This window comes from Erigeron canadensis, chromosome 9 (assembly GCF_010389155.1).
Source record: "Erigeron canadensis isolate Cc75 chromosome 9, C_canadensis_v1, whole genome shotgun sequence".
Lineage (NCBI taxonomy): Eukaryota > Viridiplantae > Streptophyta > Magnoliopsida > Asterales > Asteraceae > Erigeron > Erigeron canadensis.
Window position 1 is genome coordinate 36,956,911 of NC_057769.1, and position 24,774 is coordinate 36,981,684.

The window sequence follows — 24,774 nt, forward strand, 5'->3', positions numbered from 1 at the left end:
GACCCTCACATATGTACTCACATAATGAACTACGCAAGGTATTTAGAATACGCATAGTAAACAAGAACAAGTAATAATGATATCAATAAGTATCTAACAAGTTCTATAATGCCAAACATGTCTATCAATGTCCCTCAATTGCACTCAATTGCACGTAATGTACTTCGTTGTACTCAATTGCACGTAATGTACCTCAGTGTACTCAATTGCACGTAATGTACTTCATTGTACTCAATTGCACGTAATGTACCTCAATGTACTCAATTGCACGTAATGTACCTCATTGTACTCAATGCACGTAAAGTACCTCATTGTACTCAATTGCACGTAATGTACCTCAATGTACTCAATTGCACGTAATGTACCTCATTGTACTCAATTGCACGTAATGTACCTTATTGTACTCAATTGCACGTAATGTACCTTATTGTACTCAATTGCACCATGACCATCAATGTCCACCCAGAAACAAACACCATGTGTATATACTTCGTACGATACTACTTTTGAAAGGCCTTTGATGCTTATATATAGGGTCACCCGCAGCCTTCCCACCACATCTCCAACCTTTCGAAGGTATTACCGTCTTCCATATATACACAACTAACCTAATAATCAACCAAACATGCACATACAATAATCATATAACAACCACGTATTTACACGTCAACAAATCCATCAATCAAACAATGTCATCACTCAAGACACTCAAACATATGCACAATCAAGTCATGTTATCATCAAGGAAATCAAACGTATGCACAATTGAACTATGTCATCAATCAAGGCAAACACATAATTGCACAAACAAACAAGTTAACACACAAAGGTTGTGCACTTTTCAGCCCGAATCTCAAACGAGTATGGAGCTACGAACTTACATTGATCGGCAAGACTCAACTTAAGAATGATCACAAGCATACAATATTCGTCACACGTTCACAACCTATAGTCATACATATATGCATATCAATACACGTTCATAATTTCATTCTTCGGGATTCGTTCGATCATGAGAATCAAAATGATGTTTGTTGGACGGATATGAGATTTGGGGATGTTAGGAATTGACTATGACATAGATTAAACGAGTTAAAGACATAGAGGAAGAAAACGGGCAACAACATGGGTAAGAATGGTTTGACTAAAAAGTCAAAATTGACCAAGAACATCCAAACCCTAACTAGACACTTGAAACCGGTTTGTAATGCTTCAAAACTGAATTTTAAGCTTTATTAGACATGAAATAACATCAATGAACATAACCCACTTCAAAAGTTTAACCCATGACTCACAAAATCATCAAAACCCGTTTTTGATACACTTTGACTTTTGCAAAAACCCTAAATCGGCCAAATTGCCTTTTTGAAGGCTTGGAACTCATTTGGAAGTATATATGAACGAAAATTAGGTACATCTACTGCAAAAATCGATTTAGAACATCCATTTTTAGTTTAGATTCGGATTTGACCTAGTTTACCCACTTTGAAACCCTAATTTCGACCCATTTCATTTTTGACCTACAATTTCACTCAAGAACACTTGGATTTGACTAGAAACATGATTATAAACATAAAATGGTGGATTTGAGATGAGTTTTACTTACCAAAATTATCTTCAAAGAGTCAAACCCGAATTTTAGCTAGATGGAATAATTTCTTGGACTTTGACCTTCAAATCTTTGATATGTTGTTTAGAAGATCTTGATGATTATTATTCTAGTTTTAATCTTGATTAAATTTCCATAAATATGATAGAAATCTAGAGAGAGGGAGATATGTGTTTGTGTGTGTTCATGGGAGAGAAGTAGAGAGAGAAAGGGAAGATAGAATGAGATGGGTGGAAGGGAAATAAGTCTAAGATAAGGGGGTGTGGGGTTCCAGCACTTAGACTATTACTCCAAAAATTAGTCTCACCCTGTCTATTTAGACTATTACTCTACAAATTAGTCTCACTCTATCTTTTAGACTATTACTCTACGAATTAGTCTCACTTTGTCTTTTAGACTATTACTCTATGAATTAGTCTCATTTTGTCTTTTAGACTATTACTCTATGAATTAGTCTCATTCTGTCTTTTAGACTATAACCCCGAGAATCAGAAACACGAGTTATACACACGAATGAAGAATCCAGAAAGGAAAAGGCAGATGTCACATACATAATTAACGAAAGTAAATGGGTCCAACACCACGAGCGTTACAATTAACCACATAGTCAAAAAAAGTCAAATATAGTCAAATAGGTCAAAATTCACGAATGTTACATAGATATAAATGTCATCTCAAGGTTTAGGTTCGATTTGCACCAACGATGATATCGACTAGCACATAAGTCCTAAATTAAACGATAAATTGATCTATTTTGACACATTGCACTTACATGAACTCCAAATTGCACTTGAACTATATTGGCCAACTCGATTGTTAGTTAAATTGTACATATGGTCAAAAGGTCAGGAACCACGATTGTTACATATAAATTGGGATCAAGTTTTTTTTATTCATTAGTTATTGATTGATATATGAAATTTCATATTTTCCTCTATTTACACAATTGTGTGTTTAGTGTGTGAATTTTCCAAGTTGTCGGTATTCATTGTGAATCAACGATAATTTGAAGAGTTGTTCCTGGGTATTTTTAGAATCAACAGGTTTCAATTGTTTATCCTAATTTTCCGTATTTTCTTTTGAATCAACGAATTTTAGAAGGATTGTTTATGGGTATTCGTAGAATCAACAGAATCAATTATTTATCCCTTTTTCTCGCTGCGTCAGTTGGTAACAGAGCCAAAATTCCTGATCAAAATGTCTCGTTGTGACGATTTTATCTATGATTCACAACCCGTGTATGATGTATACAGTGACGACGATTGGTATCTTTGGTTCGGGTCTGATGGTTGTCCATATGGTGAAAAAATTGATGAATAAGATTACATGCCAATTCGACAAATACCCAAAAACCCGTTTTTGTTCATCCAGATTTGCGCAGTTGCGGAAAAAAGGCATCATGGATTCATTCACCGTTGGATATTTCTGATTTTTGGATATATGATCCAAGACTCATCGATGATCTGACCGTTGGGATTTTCAATTGGAGTTTTGTACAAGAAGTTATGATTTTTCGAAGTTGCTGCAGTTTGTTGAAGAAAGTGATAGGTGGCATGACATATATTTTTACAAAAGTGACACAGTTAAATGTACTCCAGTCAGAGATGTCGTTGATAACTCAAATAAAAATTTTCTTGGTTCCATAATTTGCGTTATGAATACTGGTGATGAAAAGTTTGTTTTGAAAGTTCCAATCATGTTGGAAGGTGGAAATTGTGTTCCCATATATATACTTCTTATTAAAGATTATACACCCCTTAAAATGGAAAGTGTTATCTAAATGTTACATGCGAAATTACTAAAATGTCCTTAATAAACACCCCATCATGGAAGGGTTTTTACAAATTACCAAATTTGCTCTTAATGAATTAATTTACATCTTAAACCCTTATCTTGCTAATTTACATTCGAAGTCCTTATCTTATAAAATAGTTCTATTATCTTAACATCAACTTACACCACTCGACACCAATTGTCGATGTCATCACCACGCGTTACCAACCCCACTATACCGTCGTCGCCGTTATCGCCGCCGCATTGCGCGAGTACCATGTTCGTGTAATCTTAAAATTGTTGAGGTAATGTTAGGAGTGGATCACCTTAGACATGATTCAGATCATTCCGCAAAAGATTTTGGTATTTGAAAAGTTCCAAAAAGAAAATCTAGATTGGCATGACAAAGTAGTATTACATATTGTCATTCAAACAAGGATTGATGTACTTGAGTATCAAAAGCTTACATGCATGTCAAGTTCATGAAATAATTGATGGAATAAATGGAACATTTAAGAGCTTTACAACTGTTCTAAGCTAGTTCATCATTTGCTTACGTCGATTGACTTTCATTGGTTATGTTCACTATATGCCATTAATGATGTGGTTGATCTTGTTACATCATTAAAGGATGGAAAAAATATGTGCAAGACTTTTGAGTATAATTCTTTTACTAGACCACCTTATATGCATGAGTCATCTGAGATTGCATTTAGATTATACAGTGGGCTACGTAAAGTTACCGGCAATCAAGACTACGTTGGGTTCAACAAAATTGTGAATATGAAACGATCTAATCCCCCCTTCAACCCGGGTGGTTTCGATCCGAAGGTGAACTCGGGGACGAGTTAATTTTTCGAAGAGAGGGAAAATGATGCGGTAACATTTAGACTTGGACTCGGCCTTACCCTATACCCGCATGAAATAATCGAGAATGATATAGAAGATTCTAAAATTATATTTTTATTATTATGACTCTTTATTTTTTTAGGTAATTAATTTAGTTTATTTATGGTTTCAGTTTCATTATTAAAATTTCTCTCACTACAAAAAATATTGCATTTCTTCACACTTTAGTAACTGTAAACAAATTAAATATTTTGTCACGTATTTTAGTGTGTAAAAAATATAGAATTAAAAGTGTAGAAATTTCTCCACACTAAAAAGTGTGTAGAACTAAAAGTTCACACTTTTTAATGTGGACTTTCATAATTATTTTGTAATACCTCATTTGTCCATGGTAACTAAAGATTTTTATCATGTAATTATAAATGGGGATCTAAATTTTATTATTATGTAGTTTTTTATGATAAAGTTCTAGATTATTCCGTAATAATCTAGATGTTTGACCGGCTGAATCGGTTATCAAATAAAATGTTAGTTAATTTATATGTCAATAAATAGGAGATTGATTTTAATAACTTCTACAAGAAATTTTTTAAAAAAATGTTAAAGAAAACCGTTAGGGCTTCACTTAACGTGCATAAAAAGGTTATACATTTCCATATTAAATATTGTCCTCTTGATTTTATGGTAAGTGTACAACTAATTTATGCATCTTAAAGAAAGTCCTTAAGCTTTGTTTAGCCAAACCAAATTTTTAATTCGGTAAATTTATCCAAAGTTCCTTTTTATATTATGCATTTATGATTTATTCAGTATCTATTTCCTCTCTTTCCGGCCTTTTTATTTTTTTAGTGTAGTTTCCATGTCATGCATGTGCATTGAAATGGAGATTCCAATGCCCGAACTACAACTTGACTAATTTATTTATTCAACTAAAACTTAGCGATGGAAAACTAATCTATTGGATGAGCCGGTTGTTATTATAAATAAACAAAAAAGATATGCAAGTAAACGCATGGTATCGGGGTATGAAAACAAACTGCTCCATTATTGAAGGCATTGTTTTCTATTTGATCGTCATAGACTTTGGCCCCATGTGATTTATTTAAGAGGCTAATGACTCAATTGAAGGACTCAATTTAATTACTATGATAGCAAGTATTCGCGCGTTGCGACGATGAGATGATGGGAGTAATAGCTCATAGAGTGTGATAGCCAAATGCCTTAGTTGTACGGGCTCAGCCCTCAGATTTAAAAATTCGTCGAAAGTATATCGAATGACATCTCTAATGAAAGAGCATGAAATTTTAAGAACACTCATATAATTTTTATAATTTATCGATGTACGGTTTTTGAAATAAAAGATTTTGAATGAATTGGAGCAATAAATAATTTATGGAGGAGATGAAAAAACAAATGATTGGTTGAGATTTGAGGAGAGAAAAAGGGTGTTAAGTAAATATAGAATTGAAATATGGAAAAATAAATGTTGAAACTTAAAATGTAAATAGGGAATGTAAATAGGGAGATCTACTTTATAATATAGTATATATTAATTTGACAGGTGAAGTTGAGATTTTTGTGTCCACACAACTACCGAATGGGACCAGATCCGGTTTTTAATTTATTAAGTTTTGTTCTTCCATAAATTGAAATTCATGACCTATCAAGTAACTTGGAGGGTATTTTATCCGATTTTAAATAACAAACTTTTATTGATTAGAGATGGTCATAATATCTGGAATCTAAATCTACATATAAAAAGTACGAGTATTTGTTTTTAACCCTATCAACCAATGAGACCACAAACAATCGTCGGCAGAGATAGAGGCAATAATACGACAATAGTTTATAAGTATTTCATACTTTCATAATTCTTTAACTTAGTAGTTACGTTACCCGGGATTCGCCCCGGGAGACATAACGTTGTTTTCGAAAACCTTATATACACGGAAGATACACTCTTTTTTTTTTTAAACGCATGTCCGAAAATATATGATAGTGTACAAACGTAAAATATAGTAATCATTTATATGATCAATTTCTATTAATAGTTGAAGGGAAAAAAAATTATTAATCATATAGCTAACTATATATGTTAAATTAAAAAAAAAATGTGTCAGGACGCACTAAAACTATACTATTCTATGTGAAATATGAAAATAAATGAAATATATCATATAAATCATTGTAGAAATTGTACAAAATATAAAAACAGATAAACGCAGATACCATATTAACTTTGTACAATATATTGTAAAAAGCCAAAAACAACTTAAAGAACGACAACTTTAGTTAAAAGTATAAAACAAAAGTAAAAACGCAAAACAAAAAAACAAACTCATTTGAGTAAAATGGACATGATTTGCATTAGCTTTTTGTAACTATCGTCGTACACTAAAATACCATCTAACGATCATTAACACCCATTTGAGAAAAAGACTTAACTCTTACACTACATTCTCAAGTTTTATATGAAAGAAAAGGAAGGAGAAGATTGGATAGTGGAAGAAAGGGAAAAAAATATACATCAAAAAACACATTCTTGAGTTAAAGGGAAAGGAAAAGAAAAAGAAAAGTTTTACAATTATGTCCCTTTAAATATTTTTTTTGAATTTTTGGTTGGAGGGTGTATCAGTAATTTTGAGTGGATTATAACACTTTCCTTCCAAATCATCTCATTTTTGGTAGGAAAGTTTTAGGATTAAAATGCCTTAACTTTTCCTTCCCTTCCCTTTTTATTCATTTAAAAAATAAACTCAAGAATACTAAAATTGAAGTTTTCTTTTCTTCTCCTTTCTTATCCCTCAAAATAAAACTCAAGAATGAAGCATTAGTTAGGAAAAAGGACCTCATTTCCATCTGTTATTGTTACTCGTTAGAAACTCAAACAGAAGTTAATGGCCGTTAAAAAAGAGGACTACTCTTGCAATATATTAAACAACAGGGACTAATAATGCTGAAAAATTCATTAAAAACTCAAACAAAAGGTAACGGCCGTTAAAAAAGAGGACTATTATTGCAAACTATTAAACAACAGGGACTGATGTTGCTGAAAAACATGAACGCATAGATTTCAAGTAACGTTACTTATATATATATTTATATATATATAGATGAAAGTTAATTTTAGTACAAGGGTTTGAAAAAGTACAAAAAGTACCAGGTATGTCCTCCTTCTTCTTACTTCTTCCTTCCATCTCCGACCACCACCACCACCACCATGATCATCTCCGACCACCACCATGATCCTCCGGCGACAGCGACCATCTCCGGCGAGACTTACACATGTGGAAGTACAACTTTAGTAAAAAAGGAATATACTAAAGCAAAAAGAAAAAAAAACAAAAAGGATTACGCAAACCAAATAAAAGAATTATACAAAAACCAAATGTTACATGTGAAAAAGATATAAAAACCAAATGTTTAAAGAAATACAAAAGAAAACATAAGTTTTACAAATTCAAAAGGATTTATGTGATGCAAAAAAAATTTAAAAACAAAAGTATTACAAAAGTTATAAAAAATTTAAGATGGTAAAATACAAAACAAAACAAAAAATAAAATACAAAGAATACAAAATTATTGAAAACAACTTAGTTTTTATATATAAGAAAACTAAAACTTGTATATAAAAAAGAAAATGTTATAAATCAAAAAAATACAACACATGTCAAATCCTATAAAGAATAAAAGTTATAAAAACCAAAAAGTTAAAAAGTAAAACAAAACAAAAACATTTAAATGTACTCATAAAAAACCCAAAAATAAAATTATTTAACAAAAAGTAAGCCTAAAATATACCATATATTTTTTAAATTTTGTTTAAACACAAACAATTAAATGAAATTATATATCCAAAATTAAAACTTTATATAATACTATAATCAAATGTAAAACTTCAGGGTTATACATGTAAAGTTATGAGAGGCTAAAATGAATTTTTAAAAATCTGAAAGAAAACAAAAAAAACTTATGTCAAGATTATACACAGTTTTGAAATAGGGACCTCTCCATTAAGGGTGGGGGAACGTCTCGCCACCCCTCCCCGATTTTACTTCTCCTCCCATCCCCTCCCCTAATGCTAGGAATGTCTCACTACCCCTCCCCACCCTATTTAATTTAATTTCTATTTATTTTTAAAAACTAAAATTTTCATTTAAAAATTAAAACTAATACAATATTAAAATAAAACAACAAAATAAAACACCAAAGTACAATGTTAAACGAAACGACAACACAATACATAAATAAACTAGCGATCGATTCCCGAGATAAATGTGCGATGAATATGGTCAATGAGATCCATCCGAAGATCTTCGTGAACATTTGAGTCCTATATCCCTGCCAGTCAAGTATCTGATGGCTGTGGCGCAACCGGGGGACCTGGAATATGATCAGGACATAATGAGTGGTCCTAGTCTTTTAAAGTCATGTTGTGAAGAATACAACACGCATACATGATCTTACGGATGGGGAATTCATGCATTTGTTGTGCCGGTTCTCTAAGTATTCTAAACTTTTTTTTGATAATACCAAAAGCTTGCTCCACATCCTTCCTTGCAGCCTCTTGTGCCTTAGCAAATCAAATACTTCTCACTAGTTGGATGAGGAATTGTTTTCACAAACATCGCATATCTTGGGTAGATCCCATCCACGAGATAATACGGGTACTTATATTCGGTTCGATTTACAGTGAAAGGAACCACCGGTACTGTGCCGTTTTCAAAGCCATTGAACAAAGGAGATTAGTTCAACACATTAATGTCGTTGTTTGAACCGATAACACCAATGTATGCGTGCCAAATCCAACAATCCTGTGACGCCACTGCTTCAAGCGATATCGTCAGCCCGTGATGGTCATCTTGCGTGTACTGGCCACGCCAAGCCACTGGACAATTATCCCAAGACCAGTGTGTACAATCAAGACTCCCTATATACACATTTATTAAACCAAAAGTATATATATACACACATTACTAAACCGAAATTATTAAGTAAGCTATGCAATATATATATATATATATAAGTAAATATATACCTAACATGCCGGGAAAACCATGATAAAACGCATGATGATCAAAAATGCGTTGCATATCATTACGTGTTGGCCTACGCAAATATTCATGCCGGTATAACCTAACGACTCCATCACAAAAAGCATTAAGGGTGTCACGTAACGATCTTTCCGACATATTTAAGTAATCATTTAAACTGTCGGGATTACTACCGTATTCTAACTAGCGAACGACAGATGTGCATCTCTGTAAAGCCGAGAACCCCTTTTTCCCACGACCGTTGACCTTCCTTTGAAAATATTCAAAGTTGCTTTCCAAATCTGTAGCTATCTTCACAAACAACCTTCTACTCATCCGAAACTGTTGTCTAAAAAAATCCTAATCAAATTTCGGTTCCTCGGCAAAGTAATCTCGAACAAGACGGTTGTGTGACTCAATACGATTGTCTCTGTTTGTATACTTTTTTGAAGAGGAGGCAGTATAACGGACATCTTGTTCAATCGCATAATGCGCCATTGTGAAAAGATTAATATATCGTCGGATGAACTCGAGTCCGTCGGATTGCATATTTGGGGGTGTTGGGTCGTTTCCCGAAAATATAGGATTGTTGAAAAAAGGGTTCATAATTCTTCTTTGATAAAATATATGTGTATATAAGATAATATGTGTGTGTGTATTGTGGTGTGTTTGAAAAAAAAAAGCACAGACTGTGCGAACAAAGAAGAAAAGAGAAGGAGCCGTTGGGGTGGGTCCCTGTGATTTTTTTAATCTTTTTTTATAAGTTCCCAACGGTTGAATCAATAGGTAGTGAAACCAGCACGGTGGTCACCAAAACGCTCCCCACCCTACCGGTACCGGGGGTCAGCGCGGTGTGCCAACCGGTACCGGACCGGTACCCCTCCCCTCCCAGGGCACTCCGACCAAGTGACATGCCTTCCAGGCTTTCACTGCACCAAGTATAGAACTTTGTATATTATTTGTATATCTTTTATTTATAATAAAAATACATGTGAAGACAAAAAAGATACTGTTCACATCCATTTGCTTTATTAAAGAGGTAATTTGTCATTCTCCGTTTAAAAAATTACAAAAACATGATGGCAATTTCATTTTTTATAAGCCAGTATTAGAAAGATACAAATCCCATGTCAAACTACAGTGAAACCTCTATAAATTGATACTCGATAAATTAATAACCCAAATAAAACTAATAATTTGTCTGGTCCCAAGTTGGGAGCAGTACAAAATTGGACCCCAATCAATAAAATAATAAGATAATAACTTTTTTGGAAATCATAGTGTATTTATATTGGTCCCAACAAAACTCTAAATTAATAATTTCTAAAATATTTCAAACTTTAGTATAAAATGATAAATAGTCACTTGTTTTTTGTAGAACTTTAAATCTATATGGAGTTTTCTATAAATCTCATAAAACTCAATAATGTAGTGTAACTGTGTAAGAGTTTGGGCATTGTTTACTCGTATTCTAACAATAAGTTGTGAACAATTCTATATTTAAATCACCCTCGACTTCATCATCAATTGGATTTTGAATGGTATCCGTCACAATTTCTCCAATGTTTTGAACCTCATAACATGTATTATTTTCACTAGCATAATCTAGTAAGTGATTCACATCTATTTTATGTTGATAATGCATACGGGTAATCAAGGTTTCATACTTACAAATAGGGCTGTCAATTTCGACCCAACCCGAAACCCAACCCGAACCCAACCCGAAAAAATCAGGTTAGGGTTGAGTATTTTCGACCTACCAACCTGCCAACCCACCATCCTGATTTTTTCTGGGTTGGGTCCGGGTTGGGTTGTCAGGTGGACCCGCCAACCCAATATCTTTAAAATAATTGAATTATATATAATAGTTCATACTCCACATTACACTAATTCATACGTGCTATTCTCATTTTTTATATTTCTAACCTAAAGTAACTTCAAATATGAAATAAAAAGGAGGATTCAAAATTCCGTGAGATGATAAGTGATGTAGGATGAGGCGGTAAGTTTGTTAACTTTGTGCCAAGTATTAACAATACCCTCGTATTTCTTTCTTTTTTGTACCATTCGTTTTCGGCTTATACCATCAATGATAAAGCTTTATATTGGTTGATTTATTCCATTTTATATTTATATATATTTGCTTCTCGGGTCACATGGGTTGGGTCATGGGTTGGCGGGTTGTGGGTCAGGGTTGAAATTTCTGACCTGAAACTTTTAGTGGGTTGGGTTAGGGTCGGAGTTTTTCAACCCACCAACCTGTCAACCCGAACCTGTCAACCCGAACCCATTAACAACCCTACTTACAAATGTCTTCTTCAAAATTTACATCATAGAACCTCTTTAAATTAATGAATTATTAATTTATCAATATAATAATATCTCGTTAAATTGATAAAATGTGTTAGTTTCAACATTATTAACTTATAGAGGTTTCACTGTAGTATAATACTCCGCTAGGTGATCATGTAAAAAACAACAAAGTTGTCTTTAAAGTTTATACAACATGCATGTTCTACATTCATAAATATAAACCAATTATGATGATATATTAAGATGAATTTAAATATAATAATTCAACATTTGTATCAGTTTATATTTATAGTAGAACCCTGATTGTCCATATTTGACACAACCTAAAACCCAACTTTAAAGTTTTTTTTTTTTTTTTCACTATTTTCGATACACCAACCAAATAACCTAATTAAATTAGTACATTCCCACTTGACACAAAACCAATTCATTTGCCTTTCCTAACCAACCAACCATTGACTCACTTTATTCGTAAGGAACAAACTTGAAAGCATTAATTATCAACCACTTCACCCAAAACCAAATTATCTGGTTTGTTCAAAACTTTGTATATTATTTGTATCTAGTTTGAAAGCATTAAATCCACTAACCCATGTATTAACCGGATGAAACCGGGTGGATATATTTGACCTAAAACTTTTATTTGGTCGGTTTGTTCAGAGATTACGGAGACGACACCAGAGAAGTAACGGGCTTCTTCGAGGTCGTCCACCAACTCTACCTAGGTCGACTGATTGAGAGTCCTACTATAAAGCATGTATGGGTTGGTCTTCAACTTTTAGAATTTAAAGTATAAAATTCGACAGGATTTGAGGGTTTATTCTTCTATTTATAAGGCACAAAGTCGAGTCTGGTCGTGGGTCGCCAGTGGCGCTGGGAAGGATTCGACACTGGGAGTTACTATTTAGGTGTCAGCGGCGCTGGTTGCTCCTTCTGCTCCAAATATTTTTTGTTTGGCTCTCGTTTTGCCTTCTTGTGTCTTGTAAGTTCCATTGGCCTTCATGTTGAGTTGATAGATGTCATTCACCTTCGTTCGCAATCTTCGTGAATCTGCGTTAAATTGAATCCATTAAGTACCAAAAGTTTACACTTATAAACTCATCTAGACATTAAATTGTGGCCAAATGGTGGGGGAAATTATCACAAAATGAACGTTCATCATATTCCTAACCAAAACTATCTTATTTTGCCATTGAGTTGCATTTCATTCAAAATTTCACTTGATGAGTTCAATTTATCAATTTCATCATTATTCCTTTCAACTAGTAAAATCACAATTATTTCATAATCAAAGTTTCATTGTCAACATTTACATTCTTAATTAAATTTATTATGCAACTCAATAACAAATTATACTGTAATATACAAGAATTTGGAGAAAATCATATAATAACTCAATCCTTGCAAAACCCCCCAAATTTGGAATTTGCATCTCATCCAAAAAGCTACACCAACATCACATGAATCACACAACATGTAACACGTCAAATATGAGGATCATAACCATAATAATCACCACACAACAACTATCAACATCAAGGTTACGCAAGGATTTAACCCAATACAACACGTATACCAAATGAAATCCACGAGGAATCCTTCACATGTCTCTAGTAGATTGTACCCTTGAGGGCACATAACTAGCATATCTAGTAGATGCATGGTTAACTAGAAAATTCTAGTTGATTCAAACTAGCACAAGTATCCACTGGGAACACAACCCAAAAAGCAAGAATCACTATGGAAACTACACCCAAGAATAACAAAAATCACCATGGGAAACACGTCCGAAGTATCACAAAGAATCACCATAGGAAACACATCCCAAGTATCAAGTATAATAACATTTATTCTATATAATATCAATCACCAATCAAACTTCGGTTTTGATATACCCTTTGGGTATTGGCAGGGTACGTACAGAGGTAATATCATTGTCTTTCCCTCCATCCAACTAACGCCATCAGACATATCAGTCTACCTACCATATTTTAATCTAATCCTATATGTATTCTTACATTGGTCGAAACTCAAGGCCATATACAATAAGACCAGACATAGTTCCTTCATAGCTTCTAAATTTCAAATTCACTAGAAAATCCTTCTTAAGAGCATGATCAGAGTTGGATTTCCACACATTAACCTCCATCCATCCATCTACTCTTTCTTTTGGAACCTGAGTAATATCATGTAAATTCCATGGGCTTGGGATTTTAAAGTAAACAATTTCAGCCTCTTTGTTTCCTCGATGGAATAGGTCGCGTACTTCCACTGGACAATGAAATCCTTGACAGTCTTCTAACAGCTTGAACACAAGGTAACACGCATATATTGTATCTGGTGACAAAGTTTGAGCTTTGACGGTGCAGTTGATGCGAAATACTTGCTGTGTTAGAAGCTCAACCGCCTCTTGAAATCTGTATATATAATACTCCAACAAAAGAAACTTCTGTCATTTATCCACGTATAAATGATCATAAACATTTAGAATGAGAAGATGTATATTGAACTTAATTTGAAAAGCAAACCTGGACTCAGCTGATGGTGTTGACTTATAGAGCTTCAAATTATAAGAATTGCAGAGTGCTGTCCTTGCCGAAAGAATAAGATGTTTCTTTCCGTTCATTTTGCTTAGTGGTAACAACTGTTCATGATTCAAAGACATGTTACATAACTAAAGGGCATTTAATCCCCTTACCAATAAATCTTGTTAGAAATTAAATATGGACCTTTTCACTATCATTGGATTTCTTAAATTTCTCTTCACTTTTGGATGGTAATTCTTGTACCTGTACTAAAATTAAAAGATGATGTAATTATAAATGTGTGACTTAGAAAATAAAAATGTTCTTCATGCATCAACCCATGATTTTCATAATATATATTGTATAAAGGTCTGGATTGATAGACAAAGAATATATTCAAACTTGCATTTTTAATGGCTTGAAACTCAATGCCTTCAATGTAGATGGCATCATCTGCGTAGTAGTGTGGTGAAAGACTCTCTAGAAGTAACTTAAAAATGACCTCTTCTGTCTGATTAATGAATCGGTCCAACTCAATCATCATCCACTCTTTGTCTTTCCATGTTGCAAAATATGCATGAAATGTTTCAGTTCCCTTTCTGTACTTGAGGTTAACATACATAGGTCTACTTGAGACTTGTTTAAGATTGCAAAACTTGAAGACTAAATAAACACCATAGCCAACAGCTGGTGATAAATATTTAGTTGTTGTCTTGATCTTAATCATCAAATTTGATATATCTAACATCTCAGCTACTTTCTGAAACCTGCAAGATATTGTAGTCTATAAATTGGTTTGTCTCTTTCCCCACATACACACCTATGTTTCTAAATTTTATAGTTTCCACCTATATTAATAAATCATGAAACAATATATCTCTTTAACTTTCAGGAACAAGAGGTTTCACAAAAATGTATTATATATATATAGGAAAAAAAGACGCATTTAGTCATGACATTGGCAATTTTTAACTTTGAACGGAAAACAACAAACTCAATTATACGTGAAAATTCTTTCAGCGATGATTGTCGTGCCACAATTAAGTACTAGCTTTGCAAATGCATAAGGACTAGCTTACTTTGCTAATCGTTATACAACAATTAATCATTCATACAACGGACAATTAAGATATAACGAAGAGATTATTAATAAATAATGTACACCTAACAATGTTGCACGCCTAAATCCACACACAGAGCACAAGGGAAAGAAAGATGAACCTTGATTCTGAAACAGATTGCCACTTATGTGGACTACGGTTTCTGTATGAAAACTTTCTTGCAGACACCATTGCATTTCTCTCGCCATTACTTCCTAGTGAAAACCACTGTGATGTAAAACAAAACAAATCAGACCCAGATTTAACTGTGCACAAGTGCATGTGTTTTTGTAAACCACCCTACGCTATAATTGCGATATACGTAAACATATATCTCCATGTGTTTCTTTTAATTAAAGTTCCTTTCAAACCAAAAGACTAGACACAAATCATAAATCAATGAATGCTAGACATGTTAAGCTAAAAACCCAAGTCCGCCACACGAACTAATGAACTTAAATCGTCCCCTCATTCTGATAATATAAAAGTCTGGAAGGCAGAAACACCAAATAAGCAAAAAGGAAGAATTAGACAAATACCACTTTGTCATCTTCAAGGAGGATACCCTTGGTAAACGTGTTGTAAAGATCCTTTTTCCTTTCAGTAAATGATGAAGACTTTGACTTTTTCATTATTTCTTCATAGTCTTGAGGCAATTTAGACTTCCATATTTCATAATCCTCCTGCATAATCATTGAACAACACAAATTAATATTTTTCAAACATTTATCTATCTTAGAAATGAATTGTATAATACATTTACCCCTCTCATGCTTTAAGATTAAGTGTTATTTACCATCCCAAACCTATCAAGTGGAAAACATATATGCATGATGCTCATGTATGATTTCAATATAAAATCTAATTAGTGATAGTGCAGTGGCCAAGCTTATTTGTTAGGATCGGAATTTCCTTCATCAACGTTGATGTCTTGATACCTTCTATAGATATGCTATAAAAGAAAGTCACTTTTGTATGACCATGAAAACTTACCTGAAATTCTAGTGCCTTGTTAAGACGTTTCAACACCTCATCTGCTGTTGGTCGTTTTTTCCTATCAAGTTGTAAGCATTGACTCACAATCATTTGAAAGGTAGACAATGATTCTGGTGAGATATTGTTCTTCATAGCCTCAAAAACAATCAAATCAAGCTTCTCTACATCATGGATCTGCTTAAGAATCATGGGTACTTGTTCTTTGTCATTAATCTTTGTATTGGGCACTAACAATTTCCCATACAAAATCTCAAACAAAACCACTCCGAATGAGTATATATCAGATTTTTCAGTAAAATGACCAGTAACCTCATATAGTGGATCAATGTAGCCATCTGTGCCAACAAGATTGCTGATGACTTCCTGATTTGCTGTAGTTATCTCGGATAACCCGAAATCAGAGATTTTTGCCTTCCAGTCACCATTAAGTAGTATGTTAGCACATTTGATGTCCCTATGTATCACAATCTCGTTAGTTGGGGCCCCTCCATGAAGAAACGCTAACCCGCTTGCAACATCAATGCAGATTTTAAGTCTTTTTGTCCATGTAAGACTATCATCTTTCAAATGCCTTTCGAGGCTTATTTTAGGCGCGTACTCATAAACAATGATTTTTTCATCCTTCTCGTTACAATATCCTTCAAGACCAATAATATTCTCATGTTTATACTCGTAAAGAACTTCAAGTTCCGTCAGAAAATGATGTTCTCCCTGACCTCCTTTCCTATTCATCCGTTTTGCAACAATGGTATGACACTCGTTGCCACGTGTAGCTTCTCCTTTATATACTTTCCCAAATCCTCCTCCTCCGATTATATTCTCTAGAGCAAAACTTTGTGTGGCTGACTGAATTTCTCCAAAGGACATTCGAAGGTTGTCCATCTTATTATCCTGTTAAACGTGAACACTTGAATCAACATAACAAGTCAAAAATAAATTCGAAGTCTTATCGCAAAATTTATACCAATTGGTTAAGGATCCAATCGCGCACAGAAATTTGAGAGAATTTCTAATCCCCAGTTTTATAATTTACCGAACAAATCGTTAAACGGTTGAAAACTTCGAATTAAACTACAAAAATTTGAGGATTGATTAATTGAACATAAACAACGGGAATCTACTAGAAATTTACTTAATTAAATAAGTAGATTCATTATTTTTTCTGGGTGAAATGAATCATGATTTGCAGCAATTTAAACATGAGTTCAACAATAATAAGCTTCTAGACGTTGTGCTCTGATACCAAATATAAAACGTACAAAACGTGATATTAAGCTAGCTTGTGTGTGTTTAAGTGCATGAAACTAGAGAGAATGAAGACGACGAAAGTTACCAAAAGTTAGGATTAAGAAATAAGTGGAAAGGTTACATTTCATTTTGACGATATTTTGTTTAGGACTTGATTAACTTAATTTAAATTAGTTAATAAAAAGTGTATTTTTTGACTTCATAGAAAAAACAAAGGTTGTTTGTGATTGCATTCCGAGTTAATTATCTGATTATTATGTTTGCATAACACAATTAATGAAAAAAGTGTTTAGCAAAATAATTTATTATTTACATTTTCATAAAGACAAACACAGTTTTGGAAAAGCAGATAAGAGCATGTTTTTTCAAAATGCAATTTTTAAATGCATAATTTATTTTACAATCGCAATCTCAAACACCTCCTTTATCCATTCATACATTAGTTAATATCTATTTTCAGTCAATTTATCAATTCAATCACTTACTAGTTAAGAATGAAATTCTCGTAACAATGTTTCGTATTGCCCCTCATTCTACTTATCAACAAAAGTATTTCATGTACAAACAAATATAAATCACACACTATTTTATGCTTTTATAAGGGGAAGTGAAGGTGAGGTTGTTTAACACCCAAATTTGATAAAATATCTTTCACATCTTATTTTTTTATTCCATAAAATTCATGGGGGCCTCATCATTTATTAATTATACAAAAAAATTAAAAAATTAGCATGTGAAAGGTTTTTTAACCCAAATTGGATGATGTTGTCTCACACCGGCCTTTACTTTTCCCATCTAATAAATACTCCATCCGTCCCATTTTAATTGTTATGTTGACTAACTTTGACCGTAAATAACTTTGTTTGTACTATATATAGTAGTTGGTGAAACTTATATGAACGAAAAGTACATTAAAAACCAAATTCATTCATATATTTTATATTAAGTGTTACATGACACAAACAAAGTTATTTATGGTGAAAGTTAGTCAACATGACAACTAAAATGGGACGGAGAGAGTATCTAACTTGGTACTGTGTTATACGGAGTACCTTATTTTAAAGATTCTGTTTGTTTCTGAAAGTTTATTAATGGATGTGAGGATGACAATTAATCTTTATTAACAGAAAAAAACGAAAGAAAAAAAAAAAGTCAACATTAATTACCTTATGGCGGTGATCCGATGGCGTTCCTTCCTCTTCCTTGGTAACTACGGGCTGCTTCATTAGAATAAATTGAATCAACGAAATATATATAAATTAGTAAATGTATAAATTAACCAATTAGAGATTAAAAAAAAAAAAGGGACATGCATAGATAATTGGTCTTACAGGAGGATTATAATTATCAAGTTTTCTTTGAATTTCCAAGGCTTGTTCAAGAGTTGTAAGAATCTGATCAATGTTGGGACGTTGTGGTCGCTGATCCTTGACGCATTTAAATGCGGTTTCTGAGAAAATCTTGAATGATTCTGGATCTATTTTTTGGTCTTTGAGAGGGGGATGGATGATATCATATAGATTTTCTTTGTTATCTTCATCATAGTGGGATTTGACAAACTGCGCTAATAAGTCCTCGTCTGGAGCATGTTGGTACCGATCAAATCTTTTCATGGTAAATAACGGTTGTAATACGAAAGGATGTATAACCTCGGAGGAAGAAGTTTCACTTGGCATCAGTGGTATATTTCTTGAAGGATCTACTACTACTTTCGACTTTTTCGGTGGCACCAAGTCGTTAATTTCCAAACCCTCTTCATCCTTCTCTACATAATATGCTCCTGGGTTAACTTCCATAAATCTTCTCCCTACTAAGCTTATTCCAATAAAATCGGACAGACTTAGGTTGACATCATTACGACCATGTGACATTGGATAGCCAGCTCTAGTAGAGATGTTCTCATGGGTTAGGACATCAGAATGATCTGACATTCTAGAGCCACCTGTAGATGAGAGGTTCTTACGGACTACGCCAGAAATATCGGCCCGATTCGATGGATTTGATTTTGGAAGTGCAGCGAATGTACTCCAATCCGTGGAAATTGGAAATGACGAATCCCAATCGGATAACTGTCGAATGTCATTCAATGACGAGTTCCTGCAACCAACAAATGGTCTCGACGTCCCAACTTGTACACCGCTTTCAAAGGAAAGGCACGGCTCTACGATTGAACCAGTCCGTTGATATATTTTACCTGACGATTGGCCCAGCTCCATCTCTCCTTATCTTTCTTACTTATCAGAGAGTATATATATATATATAGGCAGAAGGATGGGATCAGAGATACTATGTCCCTTACACACACTTAACTAAAAATAAAAGAAAAAAAAAATACTCATAACAATAAAGTCTTTGATCCATTTTGTCTTTATGTATTGAGAAAATGTCACAGTTGGTACCTATTGTTTCCTATATTAGCATGTCGCCCCATACTTTTTTTATATTTGTCGCTAATTGTCTTTTAACTTTTCATTCTCATTGAAACTAACAATCGTTAGTTTAAGATCACTAACAAGGATATAACCATCCATTCACGTGTTACCACCACCATAACCATATCACCTTCACACTTTCCGTGAGGTCTCTCAATCAACAGCATCATCATCATCTTTAACATAACAATTAATAACACAAAACGCAGAGTTTATATATTATCAATAAAAACAATAACAAATTCAAATAACAATAATAACAACATACTCATATCTACTCGATCCATCATTTATCATATTCATATCTTTGTATCATCTTTGGTCATCCAAAAGTACGTATTAATAATAACAGAGAATTTAAGAACTTTTGATGATCATATTAATGTTGGGTTTTATAACTAATTATCACAACAAATCACAAAGCACGCAACGGAAGACAAGATCTATGTAGTTTAAATAATTAACCAAGGAATAGAATTTGTACCTTAATATGGAGATATTGAAGACAAAATAAGGTTTAACTTAACCTCTCTACGATTGCACACTCAACGGTGGAACGTTTGTATGCTAGTACTTGATCATGAACAACCCTTTGCTTAAACCCGAAAACCTAGCTAACCCGAAAACCTTTTTCCTAGCTATGAAAACCAAAAACCAAAAACCCTTGGGGTTCTTGGTTTCGGTCGAGAGAGAGAGGAGAGAAAAAGAGGAGAAAACCCTATGGATTTAATTGTGTAAAAAACCAAAAGCATAGGTTTATATTTATAGGTTTAGGAAACTTAATCACCAAGTCTTTGAGGGTTTTGAAGCCCCTAGTCGACCGGCCCCCTTAGAGAACATTCTAGGGGAGTTTCCTAATTGTTTCCTAATTCCAGCTCTTCTCCGTTAAGTCAGTTAATTAAGTACCGTTAACTTTTAACTCTTTTAACGAACCCCCGTTAGATTTTCGTGATCAAATTAATCAATAAATTACATTTAATATATTAATTAATTTATATTAACATTCACGTTGAGGTGTGACCCCGTAGGCTTAAATACTTTTCGGACATACGTTCATTTTACGTGATCATATTCCAACAGCTCCCACTTGAGCTCATAACGAATGAAGGTAATAACATTGGTAAGCGTCTAGCAACACCCCAATGCTCCCGAAAACATTTAAGTACTGTTTAAATGGTCAAGGCATTCATTATCCCTTTGTTCAGATACCTTGGTTAAATATGAATATGGATCGAGATCATTTCATCATTTAACGATTATGTTTTTCATTTTACAACTAATTAATGATTACCAAATATAATTGAGAACAATCTGGATTTATTTGGGCACGGCCATGCAAACATCTTTAATCAGTCCTAATGAGGGCGCCAAATGGTATCATACTTCAATTTTCAAATTGAAGGAACAAATCCTATATTGACTACACGTGTCAGTCATCATATTTCACGACGCTTTCTGAAAATAGCCCTTTGTGTACCCCCTTATACAGGTGAGATAGAACTATATCTAGTAAGTGCGATTCATATATGCTGACCTACTTGTGTCTCAAGTCAAAGGATCAATAAAAGTAACCATTTACGAATTTCACTTAATGACGACGATCCATAAAGCGATAATTCGTTAGTGGGGTAGTCCGATATGCATCCGCTATGGATATCATGTGAGTTTGGTGGGATCCATCCATTACATATTCCAAGAATATAACCAATCACTCACATTTGTCTTCGTTTAATTATATTCCCATATAATTAATCGACAATGGACAATTTAGAATATTCGATAATATATAAGATATTAAACGAAATATTCAAGGATTAAACATGCAAATATAGGACACAATTTAATATTGAATGAAATCAAACATATCAAGTACTTCATTTCATTATAGAAAATATAAATTGTTTAACATCCCTTATCCAAACACTGAAACTACAGATTTACATGAAATAACTAGCTAATTTAAGTCCTATGCCATCGGCATGCCTTTCAAGCTTGGGCCTAGACAAAGCTTTCGTGAAAGGATCAGCTAAGTTAAAATCTGTGTGAACTTTGAGTAAATTGATCTCTCCCAGTTCGATTTGCTCTCGAACATAGTGATATCGTCTAGCATAATGTCTGGCACCTTTCTGAACTCCGGGTTCGTTGGCAATGATTAATGCACCGGAATTATCACAGTACAAATCAGTGGGTAATTCATTTAAGGGGATCACGTCGAGCCCGCTAATGAACTTCCTTACCCAGACTGCTTCCATTGCGGCTTCTGAGGCGGCAATGTACTCAGACTCTGTTGCAGACATGGCGACTGTGGTTTGCTTCTTGCTTTTCCAGTCCACAACTCCTCCGTTTAAAACGAAGACGAATCCTGATTGAGACTTCGTGTCATCTTTATCAGTTTGAAATCCAGCATCACAGTATCTGGTCACTTTGAGCTCTAGGTCTGGATTTCCTCCATACACCAAGAATATATCTTTAGTAGCTCGTAGGTACTTCAGAATATTTTTAACAGCAATCCAATGGCTTTCACCGGGATTCCGTTGATATCGGCTCACGATGTTTTGCGCGAACGCCACATCGGGTCTAGTGCATCTAACCGCATACATAATAGATCCTACAGCCGAAGCATAAGGAATTCTACTCATACGCTCTACCTCACTAGGCGTAGAAGCACCTTGTTTGACAGATAAACTAAGTTTTTCTTGCATAGGTATAGACCCACGCTTAGAGTTCTCCATCTTGAATCGCTTCAAGATCTTATCAATATAAGCACTCTGACTTAGTCCAATTAATCGCCTTGATCTATCTTGATAGATTTTGATTCCAAGAATGAATGCCGCTTCTCCTAAATCTTTCATGGCAAAACACTTTCCAAGATGGGATTTAACATCTTGCAACATTGGAACGTGTTTTCCTATGATTAATATGTCATCGACATACAAGACAAGGAAAGTAACATTACTCCCACTAGCTTTGCGATATACACATGGCTCATCGGGATTTTGAATGAAACCAAACTTTTTGATTTCTTCATCAAACCGTTTATTCCAACTTCTTGATGCTTGCTTAAGTCCATAAATGGATCTTTAAAGCTTGCATACTTTGTTGGGATGTTTTGGATCAATAAAACCTTCCGGTTGATCCATATAGACTTCTTCATCCAAGTAACCATCTAAGAAGGCAGTCTTAACATCTATTTCCCATATCTCAAAGTCATAGTATGCAGATATGGCTAAGAGAATCCTAATAGCTCTAATGTCTGCGACTGGAGAAAAGGTTTCTTCATAATCAACGCCGAAACGTTGAGTATAACCTTTCGCCAGGAGACGAGCTTTGTAGGTGTGTACATTTCCATCCATGTCAGTCTTCTTCTTGAAGATCCACTTACACCCAACAGTCTGAGCATTTTGTGGAAGATCAACTAAGCACCAGACTTGATTGTCTTTCATGGATTTCATTTCCACATTCGTAGCTTCAAGCCATTTGTCAGATTCTGGATCTAATAATGCAGCTTTGAAATTCGGAGGCTCATCGAGATCTCCAACGACGTCTTTTTCTACCATCAGACATAGTCTTTCAGTAGGACATTTTGTCCTTTCGGACCTACGAAGTGGAATCGCTTCATTATCATCGACTTGAGGTTCATCACATTGAACATTTTCCCCCCCAAGTTGATGATTGCTAGTATCTTCAGAAGGTGACACATCTTTCTCTTGAATCTCATCAAGTTCTACAATCCTCCCACTGTTCTCTTGAACTAACTTCTTTTCAAAGAACTCAGCATAACGAGCAACACGAACAGTGTTTTTGGCGGGATCATAGAAGTCGTAACCCATCGTTTCCTTAGGGTATCCGACAAAGATGCACTTAGTAGTTCTGGGTTCAAGTTTGTCAGGCGTATCACGCTTCACAAGTGCCTCACATCCCTAGACTCTTAAGTAAGACAAATTAGGGACATCACCATGCCATAATTCGTACGGTGTCTTGTCAACCTTCTTGGTTGGAACCATATTGAGAATGCGTACCGCAGTCTCTAGAGCATAATCCCAAAACGAAAATGGGAGAGTTGTACGGGTCATCATCCATCTTACCATTCTAGCAAGGTTCGATTTCTCCTTTCAGACACTCCATTATGCTGAGGAGTGTATGGAGGAGTAAGCTGTTGGACAATTCCACATGCTTTAAGATAATCCTTAAACTCTTGGCTTAAGTATTCACCACCTCGATCCGAATGAAGAATCTTGATGGATTTACCGAGTTGATTTTCAACTTCATTCTTAAACTCTTTGAATGTTTCGAAGACTTCATGTTTATGTTTAAGCAAGTAAACATAACCATAACGACTGAAATCATCCGTAAAAGTAATGAAGTAGCTAGCTCCTTTTCTTAACACATGTCTAAATGGGCCACAAACATCGGTATGGATGAGTCCAAGAAGATCTTTAGCCCTTTCTGGCGTATGCTTAAAGGGTTTTCGTGTCATCTTGCCGGAAACACATGACTCGCATATATCAAATGATTCATCATTCAATTTTAAGATCCCTTCACGTTGAAGTCTTTCAATGCGATTTTTGCCAATGTGTGCAAGACGACAGTGCCAAAGATAGGTAGAGTCCAAGTCAGTCTTGGCTTTTTTGCTAACATTATACATTGAATTATTTGAAACACAATCACGCATATCAATTTCATAAATACCATTAAAAGCAATAGCATCAAAATAATGAACATTATTTTTAGAAATTGAAATACCAATATCATTAAAAACATTAATGAATCCGTTGTCTTTCAACAAAGAAACTGAAATAACACCTCTAGTAATAGAAGGTGCATAATGACAATTGTCTAGTACAATAATTAAACCGGAAGGAAGAACTAAATGAAATTCTCCGATTGCTTCAACAG